Source organism: Panthera onca, chromosome B1 (genome assembly GCF_046562875.1).
Source record: "Panthera onca isolate mPanOnc1 chromosome B1, mPanOnc1 haplotype 2, whole genome shotgun sequence".
In the NCBI taxonomy this organism is placed as follows: Eukaryota; Metazoa; Chordata; class Mammalia; order Carnivora; family Felidae; genus Panthera; species Panthera onca.
In genome coordinates, this window is record NC_138342.1 from 42823863 (window position 1) to 42840081 (window position 16219).

General features: G+C 43.8%; 1 long non-coding RNA gene across 1 annotated transcript in view; it reads right to left on the reverse strand.

Moving 5' to 3' along the window:
- Positions 1-16219, reverse strand: part of LOC132692512 (uncharacterized) — a 47832-nt gene that overhangs the window by 20989 nt on the left and 10624 nt on the right. Inside the window, exon 2 of the long non-coding RNA XR_013555281.2 lies at positions 6623-6747. This is a non-coding gene — a long non-coding RNA (uncharacterized LOC132692512). The remainder of the gene's footprint in view (positions 1-6622; positions 6748-16219) is intronic.

The window sequence follows — 16219 nt, forward strand, 5'->3', positions numbered from 1 at the left end:
TTGATCCATGAATTCAGCAAAGTCGTGGGATATAAAATCAATGAACAGAAATCAGTTGCATTTCTATACATCAGTAATGAAGGAGAGGTGCCTGGGTGACTCAGTCGGTCAAGCATCCAACTTCGGCTCAGGTCATGATCTCACAATCCATGAGTTCGAGCTGCGCGTCGGGCTCTATGCTGACAGCTCAGAGCCTGGAGCCTGCTTCAGATTCTGTGTCTCCCTCTCTCTCTGCCCCTCCCCTGCTCATGCTCTATCTCACTCTGTCTCAAAAATAAATAAAAACATTTAAAAAAATAATGAAGCAGCAGAAAGATAAATCAAGGAATCGATCCCATTTACAATTGCACCAAAAACCATAAAATACCTACGAATAAACTTAACCAAAGAGGTGAAAAATCTATACACTGAAAACTATAGAAAACTTGTGAAAGGAATTGAATAAGACACACACACACACACACACACACACACACACACAAATGGAAAAACATTCCATGCTCATGGACTGGAAGAACAAATATTGTTAAAATGTTGATACTACACAAAGCAATCTACATACTCAAAATATTCAAAATAACACCAGCATTCTTCACAGAGCTAGAACAAATAGTCCTAAAATTTGTATGGAACCAGAAAAGACCCCGAATAGCCAAAGCAATCCTGAAAAAGAAAACCAAAGCTAGAGGCATCACAATTCCAGACTTTAAGCTGTATTAGAAAACCGTAGTCATTGGGGCGCCTGGGTGGCTCAGTCGGTTAAGCGTCCGACTTCGGCTCAGGTCACGATCTCACAGTCTGTGAGTTCGAGCCCCCCGTCGGGCTCTGAGCTGATGGCTCAGAGCCTGGAGCCTGCTTCCGATTCTGTGTCTCCCTCTCTCTCTGTCCCTTCCCCATTCATGCTCTGTCTCTCTCTGTCTCAAAAATAAATAAAAACGTTAAAAAAAAAAATTAAAAAAAGAAAAAAGAAAACCGTAGTCATCAAGACAGGATGGTACTGGCACAAAAGCAGACACTTAGATCAATGGAATGGAATAGAGAACCCAGAAATGGACCCACAAACATATGGCCAACTAATATTTGGCCAGGAAAGAATATCCAATGGAATAAAGACAATCTCTTCAGCAAGTGGTGCTGGGAAAACTGGACAACGACATGCAGAAGAATGAACCTGGACCACTTTCTTACACCATACACAAAAATAAACTCAAAATGAATGAAAGACCTAACTGTAAGACAGGAAGCCATCAAAATCCTAGACAAGAAAACAGGCAATGACCTCTTTGACCTCACCTGCAGCAATTTCTTACTCAACACATCTCCGAAGGCAAAGGAAACAAAAGAAAAAACTATTGGGACCTCATCAAGATAAAAAGCCTCTGCACAGCAAAAGAAACAATCAGCAAAACCAAAAGACAACCAACAGAATGGGAGAAGATATTTGTAAATGACATATCAGATAAAGGGCTAGTATCCCAAATCTATGAAGAACCTATCAAACACAACACCCCCCCAAAAATAATAATCCAGTGAAGAAATGGGCAAAAGACATGAATAGACACTTTTCCAAAGAAGACATCCAGATGGCTGACAGACACATGAAAAAATGCTCAACATCACTCATCATCAGGGAAATACAAATCAAAACCCCAGATACCACCTCACACCTGTCAGAATGGCTAAAATTAACCATTCAGGCAACAACAGATGTTGGTGAGGATGCAGAGAAAGAGGAACCTTTATGCACTGCTGGTGGGAATGCAAACTGGTACAGCCACTCTGGAAAACAGTATGGAGGTTCCTCAAAAAATTAAAAATAGAACTACCCTATGACCCAGCATTCCACTACTAGGTATTTATCCAAAGGACACAAAAATGTTGATTTGAAGGGGCACATGCACCCCAATCTTTATAGCAGCTCTATTGACAAGAGCCAAAGAGCCAAAGTATGGAAAGAGCCCAAATGTCCACCAAGTGATTAATGAATAAAGAAGAGGTGGTGTGTGTGTGTGTGTGTGTGTGTGTGTGTGTGTGTGTGTGTGTAATGGAATATTACTTGGCGATCAAAAAGAATGAAATCTTGCCATTTGCAACAACATAGATGGAACTAGAATGTAGTATGTTAAGTGAAATAATTCAGTCAGAGTAAGACAAATATACGACTTCACTCATATGTGAAATTTAAGATCCAAAACAGATGAACACAAAGGAAGGTAAGCAAAAATAATATAAAAACAGGGAGGGAGATAAACCATAAGAGACTCTTAAATACAGAGAACAAACTGAGGGGTGCTGGAGGGGTTTTGAGTAGGGGGATAGGCTAAATGGGCAAGGAGCATTAAGGAGGACACTTGTTGGGATGAGCACTGGGTGTCATATGTGAGTGATGAATCACTAAATTCTATTCTTGAAATCATTATTATACTATATGTTAACTAACTTGGATGCAATTAAAAATAATTAAAAAAAACAAGTAAAACTGTTGTGAACATTTGGGCAGAGGTCATTATGATAGGGAAAGATACGGTTAAGTAGGTAGAGAGGGAAAGGTTAGGACTTGAGTCCCTGATTGTAGGAAAGCACACATATTGTGCAACAGGGCTGGGAACACCTGACCGTGAGAGAAACTCCCTTGAACATAAAGTTTTTCTTAAGAATGAAACAAACACTATCAACTGCCCACTCATGTTTCCCACAGAAATCAACAACTCAGCCCCTACAGTTATGAGGACCACAAAGGATAAAAGGCGGGGGGGGACCCTGTAAAATAACATCCCTTGCCCATAGTTGGGGGTATTCACTTCCGAATGACCCCTCTTTGCAAAGAGAGCTTTTGTGCCATTCTTACTTTTGTTTTTCTGGCCTTTTAATAAACGTGTGAACAAATGCTTTTATTTCTCTTGAGCAAATTTCAAGGAGGAGAATGCCTGGATCATATGGGAGGCGTATGTGTAACTTTTTAAGAAAATGTCATACTGTTTTCCAAAGTGGTTGTACTATTTTACACCCCCACCAGCTGTGTTTGAGCTTTTCAGCTGTTGCACATCTTCACCAACACTTGGTACGGTCAGTCTTTCAAATTTTAGACATTCTGAATGGGGGTCAACAATGCCTTTATGTAATAAATGCTTAGTGGATCTTCCTTTGCCTCCTGCCGCCTCAGGCGCAGGGTCAGTGGGCGGGCATGGGGGGGGGGTGGTGGGGGGACAGGGGGACCGTCTGCGGGTGGGTGTTTGCGGTGCCCTCGATCAGCCTGTGGTGCAGGACCGGTACATGGATGAGTCTACCGACCCCCCAGGCAGCTCCACTCCAGCCACCCCGTTGGCCTGGACCAGCTGCATGGCTCAGGGCTCTCTCCCGGAAGCTGGATGCTGACGAATAGGAGAACGATCCAGAATTAGAGAAGATCCAAAAAGAAAAACTACTGCTGGACGGACAGAATAACCATAGGCAAGGATAAAAGACCAAATAATTTAGAAAAGATTAAGATGTTCTGTGAGGAGCACAGAAAGGTGAGGACAGGAAGGTTAGGACTCCCACTGTTTGCGGGAGACCCGGTGTAGACGGCGAACCAGGGGCCAGCTGACCATTCCCGGGCTGGCGGGCAGCAGGTGGAAGTTTGGGTGCAGACAGCACAGCGGTGCTCCCCGGCTGAGCTCACCCTTCGCCCTTGTGAATATCCTGGACATGGTCACGGCAAAGAACCTGTCCTTTCTCTTTGTGTTTATCCCGTACACTTGGGGCTAGGTGAGCTTTCCTTTCAAGATTATTTGAACGGAGTATGTTTTAATGAAAAGAGCTTTATTGTAAAAGTTGTAAAAGGACTTTTACATGGAAGCAGCTTGGAAATGAGGACAAAGCACATTCATTTTACCTAATTCAAGAGCAGCGGTCAGCAGCCCTGTGTTAGTGCAAGCATTTGACTTTAACCCAGATGAGAGCATCTCCCCAAAGTGAGTGCTGAGCTGCTCCCTCCGGACCTGGTTCTTTGACCGTAAGCAGATGCCATTCAGTGGATTCCATGCCCAACTTGTAAAGAAGGTGCCATAGGAGAGGACAGGACTGGCCAGAGAGAAGACACTTTTGTCCCAACACTGGGTGGGGAGTGCTGTCGGGGGTCGGGGGGAGCTCTCATATTAGTGGGGGGATACTTGGAATTGCTTATGCCACTTTTTTGTTCAAAAGAAAGTAGCTGCCTTAATTTAAAAATAAATAAGTGCTGGGGCGCCTGGGCGGCTCAGTCGGTTGAGCATCCGACTTCCGCTCAGGTGATGATCTCACGGGTCATGAGTTCGGCCCCGCACTGGGCTTTGTGCTGAGGGCTCCGAGCCTGGAGCCTGCCTCGGATTCTGTGCCTCCCTCTCTCTCTGTTCCTCCCCGACTTGAACTCTGTCTCTGTCTCTGTCTCTCTCAAAAATAAAGATTTAAAAAAATTTTTTTAATACATAAATAAGTGCTTTGTAACACCTCCTCTATTTTCCTGAAATAAAATGTATTGTTACCATACCTACCTATAATGCCTCATTAAAACAAGTGGAAGAGAAATAAAAACAATTTCTGATAAAAGAATACGTGTCTCAGTATGTAAATAAGGGGGCATAAACTAGAAGCCATGATAACATAGTCAAATGCTTACACCGGAGGGTCCCAGTGACAAACACAGACACAGATGTGGTGTTGGCAACCCAAACCCCATAGGCGGCATTGCCAACAGGGGTGTGATTTTCTAAAATGGCAAACAATTTCAACTAAATGCCCAGACAAAACAACGTGCATTCTTCCTTAATTTTCCTAGTAGTTGCATTTGTGTAAGAGTCAATGTTTATTAAAACCAGAGAAAAATGGTTTTGTGTTTATTCATAAAGTTAGATTCTAGGTTCAGATACAAAGAAATTAGTTGATTGATGATTGATTGATTTTTTTTTACCCTCACGGACATCCAGTGGACATGAGGAATCCATGTGGGCAAGATCTTTGTATTCTGGATTTTTTTAAAGAGACATTGTTGGTATAATGAGACCATTGGTACGATTAGGGGAATTTAGAAATATGAACTGTAAATTACTGAAGTAAAATTGTATCAATTATAGATTTCCTGACTGTGATACCTATAGTTATGCAAGAGAATGCCTAGTTAGGGAAGATAAGCTGAAATATTTAGGCGTCTAAAGTAGTATGATGTTGGGGCACCTGGGTGGCTCAGTTGGTTGGGCGTCCGACTTCGGCTCAGGTCACGATCTCGCGGTCCCTGAGTCCGAGCCCCTTGTCGGGCTCTGGGCTGATGGCTCCCTGCTTCCGATTCTGTGTCTCCCTCTCTCTCTGCCCCTCCCCCATTCATGCTCTGTCTCTCTCTGTCTCAAAAATAAATAAACGTTAAAAAATTTTTTTTTAAAAAAAGTAGTATGATGTTTGTAATTAAATCTCACATGATTTAGCAAGAGAGAGAGAGATTTTGTATAAATACACACAGAGAGAATGTAATAAGGCAAAGATGCCAAAAACATTGCCAATTGGAGACTGTAGGTGAGAGCTACCCGGGTGCTCCTTGAACTATTTATTCCTGCATCTTTTCTGTAGGTGTGAATATTTTCCAAAATAAAAAGTTGAGGAAGTGGGGGGAAAGCTTTTTGTTAGCTGCCAAGCTTAGATAAAAGGCAGATATGCAGGATACGGGACGGTTCTTTGTCATGTGGGACAGCCCCATACTTCCCAGAACATCTAGCATTCCCAAGTTTCAACCAATACTGTGCTTAATCACTGTAAAGTCCAAAAGTGAGCAAGGAGAGAGCAAGCTTGTGTTTGGCGTCTCCCTACTCCGTTGAGAACCATCACTGGAGGTGACCCCATGTAGTGACGTACACTGAGGTAGGGGACAAAAGAATTTATAGGCTTTTAGAGCTAATCAGCGAGGATCTCACTTTTCAAAGTAGGGTCCACTGACCAAATGTACCTGCTTACCCTGGTAAGTAAGCCTCGGGCATGGCTGAGATACGGGGTTGCCCATGCAACCCCTCTACCCTCTGCAACCACCCCCCCCCCCCCCATCCTTCAACCCCTGGAACTTCGGAATCAGAATCTGTTTCAACAGGATCTGGGTGATGTTAATGCGCATTAAAATGCGAGAAGCACTGCTCCAAAGTGTGGATTTTAAGCTCTGCTGTCTGGGTGAGCCCCTGGGTGGCATGGGGCATGGAGAGGAAGCCGCCTTCATGTCTGCTCCAACCAGAGCGCTCAGCTCCTTGAGTTTCCGCTTGAGCTTTGGATTGAAGAAAAGGGGAGACCGCTAAAAACACTTGAAAAGCCCTCTCCGGTTCTCAGTCTACCAATGAGTAAACAGGGGCCGCTGGAGGATACATGACTTGCCACATGCAAGGACGCGTTCATGATAGTCGGGACTCAAATCCACAGCCCCCATCCTGAGCACAGGGCTCTCCCCACAAGCACTCTGGGCTGGTTTTCCTCAGACCCTGGATGGGGCTGGACACGACAGCTGCCGCTGTCCTGAGCACTGACAGACTCCAGCCAGCCCCTGTTCCACCGCTGGGAGCTTGGCCGCAGACCCCTGCGGCATAACCTTCCACCCCCCCACCCCCACCCCCACCCCCAGCCTACAGACTCTGACCTGCTTTGCCTTCTGGGATCCTCGTCGCAGACTCTGGCCATCAGCTCATCCTGGGGATGCTGGCCCCGGAACACCATGGGTCTTGTCGGAGCAATGAAACAGCCTCTCCAGCCCTGCGCAAACTCCTGGGGGTCGAAAGGAACAGTCTTCTTTCTAATCGGAACTGGAGTCAGCTCTGGGATCAGAGTTTGATTTGTTATATTGCTAACGGTAATGAGCGCCTGGTCCCTTTTTGCCAACAGCCCACAGATTTTCTTCGCCCAGCGCAGGATGTGAGCCAAGATATTGAGACAATCTGACCTCAGCAGCTCTTGAGCGGCTTCTGTTCAGGAATTGTGAAGTCAGTGAGTGAGCTAACTTGGTACCATTACAGGTAGTTTTTATTGGCCTCTGACTTATTACTTTAAGAAAATCCTCTATAGCCCTTACCATGTGCCAGGCATACACTAAGCATTTTGTAAAAATTACCTCCTTCAACCTCACAACAACCAGAGTGGCCAGGGTACAGAAGGGTGGGGTCTGTGATGAGCACAAATCAACCTCAGGCAGCGAGCAGCTATGAGAAAGGCACTGACATCTGGGCCCCCAGCTCAGACGGAACGTGATTGTTTTTTCTCTTTGGTGCTGAATGCAGGTGCATGCAGAGAAACAGGCAGATTCAATTATTGAACCTGGTCTCCTCTGGGTTGATCGCAGGCTCTCAGCAGTCTTGCTGACCAGCTGCCAGTCTCAGAGTGGAGCCCCTTTGACCAGGGCCAGGCTCCTGGGAGGGAGTCTGGGAGCACAGAGAGGGTGCTCCCAGGGGAGGGGTCAGTGGGGTTGAGCCTAGGGCTGAACCTGCCCAGGAGTCCGATGCCCCTCAGACTCCTGGGAGAATGCAGATCCACAGCCTGGCCCTCCCTCCCCCACTGGAAGCACAGCAGCAGCCCCTTTGGCATAACCGACTTCCTGACCTGCTTTATTTCCCATGATGCTCGTTTGCAGACCTATGGGCCATCAGTGAATATTTGGTACGTTAGCCCAGACCACTGACGTTTTTGTTAGGTCTCTTCCCCACCCTCTCCCCAACACTACCATGAAATCACCCCCCCATCCCTGCCCAGAGTCTGGGCGGGTCAAAAGAAACAGTCTCCTTTATAATCTAAACTCGAATTAGCTCTGGAATCTGAGAAGGATTTGTTAAATTTCTTACAGTAATAAGCAAGGTCTATCATGGGGGATGTTATTGCCGATCGTTTTCTCTCCTAGGGGCTGTTTGAGACATTTTGCCTGCACAGGCCTTTACAAATTATTATCTGCCTTTTAGACAAGCCGTCTTTATTAACTCATGATCTGAGGCATTATTAATTTATTACATGGCTTTGTGTAGTGGCTTGTCTTAAAAAGGCCAGCAATTAATCACATCTCCCTGATCTAAGGGTCTTGATTTAACTTCCTTTTATGTTTTTACACAAATGCATAAATTTGAAAGAGTGAAATGACCCTAAAGTATGTATGAAACACCAAACTGGTCTTTTACACGTTCGAAAATTGCAGCAAAATCAATTTAGAAGGAAATATTTTCATCTGATTGGAAAAGATTATGGCCCAAGCTTTATTTATTTGGATACAGTCTCTCCCCAGCAGGACTGGCAGTGTGCCCGGAGGGAGGCACGTTAACCTGCCATTCGACGAAATCAGTAAATAGGCTGATCCGGTCTCCCAGTTCCAGCTGACTGATAAACACAAACTAAACCAAACCCTGAGAGCTAAAGAACAAATTGGAAACTGAATATTCTTTTGCCTTTATATGTTCTGCTATTGTTTGCTAAGTTGGGGGAAGAGAAACCAATGAAAAGCTCACTCATATGTCTAGCTTGCATGACATTTTAAAAAATGCCTGTTTATTTTTGAGAGCGTGTGCGAGTGATGGAAGGGCAGAGAGAGAGAGAGAGAGAGAGAGGCAGACAGAGAATCCCAAGCAGGATCTGTACTGTCACAGATCCGAAAGCGTCTGGAAACAAGAGCCAGACGCTTAACTGACTGAGACACCCGGGTGCCCCTATCTTAAATGATATTTTAAATGCTATCTCCTTTGAGCTGGCTCTAGGCAGATCAGTGATCAATCTTGAGATCATTCAAATTAGCTAAATGAGCAACTATGCAGAATGATTGCTACTGCTTTGTGATGGGAGCCAGTAATGTCGCTGGGGCCACACTCTCCCCAAGTCCAAGTCCTTTGTCTCAGATTCATGCAGTGAGGAAGTTTAAGAGCCCCAGTGTTCTGGCTTCCTTTCTTATTGATATCTTGGTTGCCCAGTGTGATGGGCTGAATTATGTTCCCCCCACATCCATATGCTGAAGTCCTAATCCTTAGTACCGCAAAATGTGACTATATTTAGAGAGAGGGTCTCTAAAGAGGTAATGACGTTAAAATGAGGTCATTAGTGTGATCTTTAGTCTAATACGACTAGTGTTATAAGAAGAGGAAATTTGGACACAGACATGTACAGAGACACAAGGAGAAGGTGGCCATCTACAAGCCAAGGACAGAGGCCTCAGAAGAAACCAACTCTGATGACACCTTGATCTTGAACTTCCAGCCTCCGGAACTGTGAGAAAACAAACTTCTGTTGTTTAAGCCACCCTGTCTGTGGTACTTTGTTGCGGCAGGTGAAGGAAACTAATACCCCCAGCCTTCACTCAGGTCTTAAATTTGCTATTTAAGCTAAAAGAAAAAAAAAAGAGTCATACATTTGACCATGGAAAGTTATAGATGCTTGTCATGAGTAGAAATAATCTGAGAAGAGAGTTTGGAAATCTTGCAAACCCATAGCCATCAGGTAGGCAGTTTCTTCCCAGTGACTGAGTAACTGGATGGTTGGAAGCCACACTCTGAAAATGAGCTTCTCCTCCTAGGAGTCAGGAGGGGGTGACTTATGCACGAGCTAGAAAGGCTTCTCTGAATTTCCTCCCCAGAGGAACGGAGGTAGCTCCAGCAACGCGGGCTCCTAATAGAAGAAATGTGGTTTGGTGATTTGAATGAAAGTACATAGGCATCTCAATCACTAGCCGTGTTAGGCTAATGAACAAAAGTGAACACACAGACAACCCTCAAAACATCAGGGCATTTATATGAAAAAGTCGGCTGTGTCTCTACCAGAAAGTCTGATGTGTCTCAGCAGGAGTTCTCCTCCAAGTGGTAACTCAGGGATCCAGGATCCCTCCGTCCTGTGATGTGGCCATCTCGACGTGGGGCTTTGACGGTCACCGGGGCAGGGGGAGAGGGAGAGAGAGAGGAGACATACCAGCCTTTTACTGCTTCAACCCAATATGACACGTATGTTCATGGTCCACTTGTTCCAACTAATATCAAGGGAATTTGGGAAACACAGAGGGGCAGAGTGACTATTTGGTGAACTCAGATCACATTTTTTTGAACTTTCATTATGCATTAGCCGTAGTGCCAGGAACTTCACATGTAGTGCCTCACTTCATTCCTTTTTATACATAGGGAAACAGAGACTTAGAGAGGTGAAGTTGCCCAGGGTCCTATAAACATAAGTGATAGAACCCACATGGGGATTCAGAGGTGTCTATTTCCAGAAGTCCATAGACGCTAGGCTATACTAATGGGAAATTTTTTACTAAAAATTTCGAAGCCCTTATCTTGATTTTTATTTGTCTTCAGAATCGCTCTGAAAACTGAGGGTGAAATACGAGCTCAAAATCTGGAAATATTTGAATAATTGTCTATCCTGTCCAAACTATCCAAGTGACTTGAGGATATGGAGACTTATGACCAGTTTAAGACCGATGATACTCTCACTGATCTTAGAAGTGTATCAAGTGCAGCATTTTATTTTTAATGTGAAATAATTTCACTGAGTGGTATTTCCTCACAGGATGCTTTGCTTTATTTAAAAAGGAAGAGGCTAAGATGATTCATACACTTCTGACAGCTTGTCCCTGAAATGTCAAAAGAAAGAATCTTAAAGATGATGGCACTCAGCTTACATGGTAGAATTTTCATACAAACCCCCAGGAAAGGGAGATGTTGCCCTCAAGGTGACCTGTGACTCATAAACTAAGAACTGTGTAGGGTTGAATGGTCAAAAAAAAGGTCTGAAAAAATGCCAGAGCTGGGCAAGGTCACTGGCGCCAAACAAATCAGACCCACCCACTCATTGATTAGAGCCTTGCCTTCCCTATAGCTGAAGTGAACTCTCTTTGTCCATTTGCACTGTGATTGATTATCGTTTAAAAATCATTGGTCACCTTTAAAATAATGGTCTCTGGTTGGAACCCAAGACCTACTCACCCATTTGGTTTGAAAACCAAATAACTTCAGAGACATGGGATTTTACTTAAAAAAAAATTATTTGAAGACACATTTATATGGCTCAAAACAGAATACTCTGACCTATGAGACTTGCCCTTACTTTGACCTTGTCTCCAAGAACCTTTCTGGAGACAATAGGGAAACCTCAACTATTCAGACTAATTGTGCGGTGGGAGAGGATAGAAACCAGATGAAGTTAGTGGGAAGTTTGAGCTGCAAATGATTTTAAGAAACACAAAATACCATCCTATTTTTTATCCAAGCTATATTCACACTCAAATTGTTGCTAATAAGCTGCCAATGGATAGATACTCTCAATATTAATTCTTGCACTGATGCCAGTCAGTACTTTGGGGCCCTTGCTCACACTGGTTTAAAACAACATGAGAAAAGCAGGAACCATGCAGTGATTTGTTCATTGAGTTAAATCTAGTCAGCTTTGAAATTCTGAGATTAGTTCCTCCTTAATTTTTTGATTTTCAAGTTATCCGTTCTCTAATGAGACAATGAAATAGACTTACAAAAAAAAGAAGTTACTGATTTAGCAAAGCAAAACTTTGACACCCCTTTGTCACACGCCCAAGTATTTAAAAAATTTTATTCACCTGTGAAATCTAGCAACATTGGGCTCACGGTCTGTAGAGATCTACTTTCTTAATGAATAAGTAAGAGATTGGTAAATATTTGGATGTCAGCATCTTTTACCGTGGAAGCAATAGGGAGAAGTGTTTAAGAGCATGGGCTTTGGGATTAGCCAGACCTCAGTCCCAACAGTGGTTGTGTCACTGACAGGGTGGTGACCCTGGGCAAGTCACACGGCATCTCTAGACTTCTGTTTCCTTATCTGTAAAATGGGGATAATAGCACAGTATCTATTTCTTTTTTTTTTTTTAATGTTTACTTATTTTTGAGAGAGAAAAAGAGAGAGCGAGAGAGGGAGGGGCAGAGAGGGAGACATGGAATCCAAAGCAGGCTCCAGGCTCTGAGCTGTCAGCACAGAGCCTGACATGGGGCTTAAACCCATGAGCCATAAGATCACGACCTGAGCCAAAGTCAGACACTTAACTGACTGAGCTACCCTGGTGCCCCTCACGGTACCTAGTTCTTAGAGTTAATGTGAGAAGTAAATGAGAAAATGAATGTGAAGCAATTAGCACATAGCAAATGCTAAATGAATGTTAACAGTTGTTATTAGTATTAACATTATTAGTAAATGACTGCTTGAAACGTGTGCTCTTGGCAGTAGTTGGGATTGCACTCTTCTTTATTTTATGAATTTGCCAACCGATTCATAAAATTGGTTGTTTCTGGGATGTTTGCAACATGAATTGATTTGATTGCCATTAAAAGAACCCAGCTTGCAGATTATAGTATACAGTGTTGAGACTTTTCTGTCTGATTCTCCTCCCTCCAGGAACAGAGCAAAGAAAGTCTTCTCCTCTCCCCACCCCATCTTGGACTCCCTGGTGCCATATGCCTTTGCCGCCATGCTGCTTTATGGATGCCTCTCACGGCACTCAGGTTCCACAGCAACTCCAGGAGAATGGAAGACAGACGGTGGTAGCCCTCTGGGCTCCTACCATAACCACACAACACAGACTCTGAAGAGAGACTGGAGGCAGTGTTTGACCTCATCATTTTTTCTCTGAGGCAACTGAAGTCAAGGTTATTCAAGTGCCTTAGCAGGCAAGTTAGGGAGAAAAAGAGTCAAGGCTGAATGCATGCTTGGTCATTATTTCTTTCCCTCTAATTAACAGCACACTGTATGATCATAATAACTTCCTCACAGGGATAAAGCAGTCTGCACATATATGTACTTGTCTATCACCAAACATCAAGGGAACGGTAACTTGGAGATTGAGCTGAATTTTGGTGAGCATTCAGCACCATGTGCCATGCTGAGCCCCCTCCCTGCCTCTCTTTTGGCATCTTTTTTTCCCTCCCCTCCAAACACACAGTGCCCTCAGATCATTCTATTCCAGCCCTATGTTATCTCTTCTCATAGTATCTTGTCCTTCTCTTTCCCAGATCCTATCACAGTTCAAGGTTTACTTCTCCCCTTCTGGAATCTGAACTCTAGGAGGGGCTTGGTCTGTTTCTGCTTAACATTGGATCCCAGCTTTTGGCATGATGCCTAGAATATTATGGGCCTTCAATAAATAATCTGTTAAATATGGATGGATGGATGGATGGATGGATGGATGGATGGATGGATGTTTGGATGGAGTGCACAGACTTCTCACATCCCATGGAATTCTAGGATTAGGATCTCTTACCACTTCTTGCTTCATCAAAATGCATTGTCCTGTTTTCCACCTCTCAACTCTGAGTGTTTTAATTTATTAAACACATCTGAATAAATGTTCTCCAAAGCAATGCACATGCATTTTAACAGGAGCCTTTGTGAAAACAGATGTCTAAGGAATAACTGTGATGTTGAGACTCCAGGCCTCATGGGCCTGGGGAAAAGTAAGAGATTGAGTCTGGAAGTCCCTTTGGCAACCTCTCCGTTCAGCAGTTTCTAGGCCACTCAAGTAAATCAGGGAGCCAGTGTAATGAATGGTTAAGAGCAAGGCTTCTGGAATCAGACTGCATGGAGCTGGACTCCATCCCTCAGTAGCTGTGTAACATTGGGCACGTTACTTTACTTCTCTGTACCTCAGTTTCCTACTCTGTAAAACTGAGATGCATTCTCCCATCCATGGGGTTATTGTGACAGTGAACTAAGATAAGCTATCCAGAACACTCAGAAAAGTACATGCCCTGCCTCAGGAAACATCAGCTAAGCTTGTGCCTGGTTTTTCTACCCCCCACCACATAACCGGGTTGACCACATGCTGCATTTATCAGATTTTAAGCATCTATCTCAAAATCCAAGCCGAAGCTTGACTTGCCACCAGTGAGAAAGCTTACCAGACTTTGTCTCTGCTTGTAGGCCTGTTCGAAGCAGCGTTCCAGGATGACCCTGGTGGGCAAGATGACATCCCCAAGGCATGGCGACTTTGAGGAAGGCAACCACCACTTGGAATGGCATGCTTTTAATTCTGGAACGTGTGCTTTTTAAAAAGTCATCTGTACCAAGGAGGTGGGCTGAGAGAATACATAGGGAGCCCAGATGTAGCAGATAAGGACACACAGACCCCATGTTCTTTCTGGGTTTGGGGTGTGGAGGCCTGTTCCTCAGGCAACACTGGCATTCTACCTCTGTCTGTTGGCTCCAGGATCACCGGCCTTATGTACCTTTGGCCTCTGCCCCCTGCTGATGAGCCTCTGTCAGGACCCTCTTTGCAATGTTCCCATTTCAGAGTTTGTTTGCCTTGACAACAAATGCACTTCACATCATTAATGGACGCTCGGAGGGGGTGAACAGCTGCTGCTTCTCACGTTGCTATACGGACTTCAGGAGCCTCCATTAAACTCCTTGGACAAACTCCACAGCTCAGACGCTGCCCGCCCCATTCTCCCAAAGGCTTTGTTTATGTGAAAAGTAGACGATGGGAATGAAAGCTGGTGCAGCCCCTCTGGAAAACAGTATGGATGTTCCTCAAGAAACTAAAAATAGAACTACCCTACAACCCAGCAATTGCACAACTAGGCATTTATCCAAGGGATACAGGTGTGCTGTTTCAAAGGGACACATGCACCCCCATGTTTATAGCAGCCCTATCAACAATAGCCAAAATATGGAAAGAGCCCAAATGTCCATCGATGGACTATATATATATATATTTATATATATATATGTGTGTGTGTGTGTGTGTGTGTGTACACACACACACACACATATATATGTTGGAGTATTACTCAGCAATCAAAAAGAATGAAATCTTGCCATTTCCAACTATGTGGATGGAACTGGAGGGTATTATGCTAAGTGAAATTAGTCAGAGAAAGACAAAAATCTTATGACTTCACTCATATGAGGACTTTAAGAGACAAAACGGATGAACATAAGGGAAGGGAAACAAAAATCATATAAAAACAGGGAGGGGGACAAAACAGAAGAGACTCAAATATGGAGAACAAACTGAGGGTTACTGGAGGGGTTGTGGGAGGGGGGATGGTCTAAATGGGTAAGGGGCACTAAGAAATCTACTCCTGAAATCATTGTTGCACTATATGCTAATTTGGATGTAAATTAAAAAAAATAAAATTAGTAGACGAAAATGGAGAGCAGCCAATTGATTTTGATTAGAAGACACCGCCATTTTGATTAGAAGTCATAAGAAACAGAGTGGCAACTTCCGCCCTTTTACTTAAGCCTGGGTGCATTAAAACCCAGAGAGAGAGAACCCATCATAAACTGGAGAGCCTAGAAATTAAAAAAATAATAATAATAATACTGTGACCAAATCCCAAATTTTCAGGGACAATGATCTTAGACCTTCAAACAAACAAACAAACAAACAAACAGAGCTGTGTGTGAAATAAGCCAGTCACAAAAAGACAACAACTGTATGATTTTCCTTATGTGGAGAACTTAGAGTAGTCAAATTCACAGAGACCAGAACTAGAATGCCTGTTGCCAGGGCTGGAGGGAGAGGGACAGGGGAGTTCGTGTTTAATGGGTACAGTTTCAGCTGAACACGATGGAAAGAGTTCTGGGGATGGGAGGTGGTAATGCTAGCACATTATGAATTTACTTAATACCACTGAAACGTACACTGAAAAATGATTAACATGGGCAGTGCCCGATGGCTCAGTCAGTCGAGCTTTTAGCTCCTGAGTTTTTAGCTAGTTGAGTTTTTAGGCTCTTGGTTTTTAGCTTAGGTCATGATCTCACAGTTCGTGGCATCGAGCTCAGCATCGGGATTCTCTGCTTGGGATTCTGTCTCTCTTTCTCGCTCTTGCCTCTCCCCACTCTCTTTCTCTCTCTCACAAATAAATGAAAAATAAACTTCATAAAAATGATTTTACGGTATGTGTATTTTGCCACAATTAAATATACATATGCACTGTTCCTCAGAGAGCAACTTGCATTAATTCCAAGCCATGGGCACGACATATGGAAATGGCTTCTCTCCCAGTTTCGAAACCCATGCCCAACTTAGCTTCTGTGGGGCCTCGTTTGAAGAATACATTGCATTAAGACAGACTCTGGGTTGGCCGCACCAGGAAAAGGTTCAGGAAAACTTTGTGGAATTAGCGTGTTGCAAAAATGTAAAGAAGGTAAGTTTCATCTTTCCTTCATCTCCCACCTCTTATATTTTCCCTAATTTTATCGGGTTTTCATGCTTTCTTCTGAATGTCCTCCATCGCAAAGCAGGATTTACCAC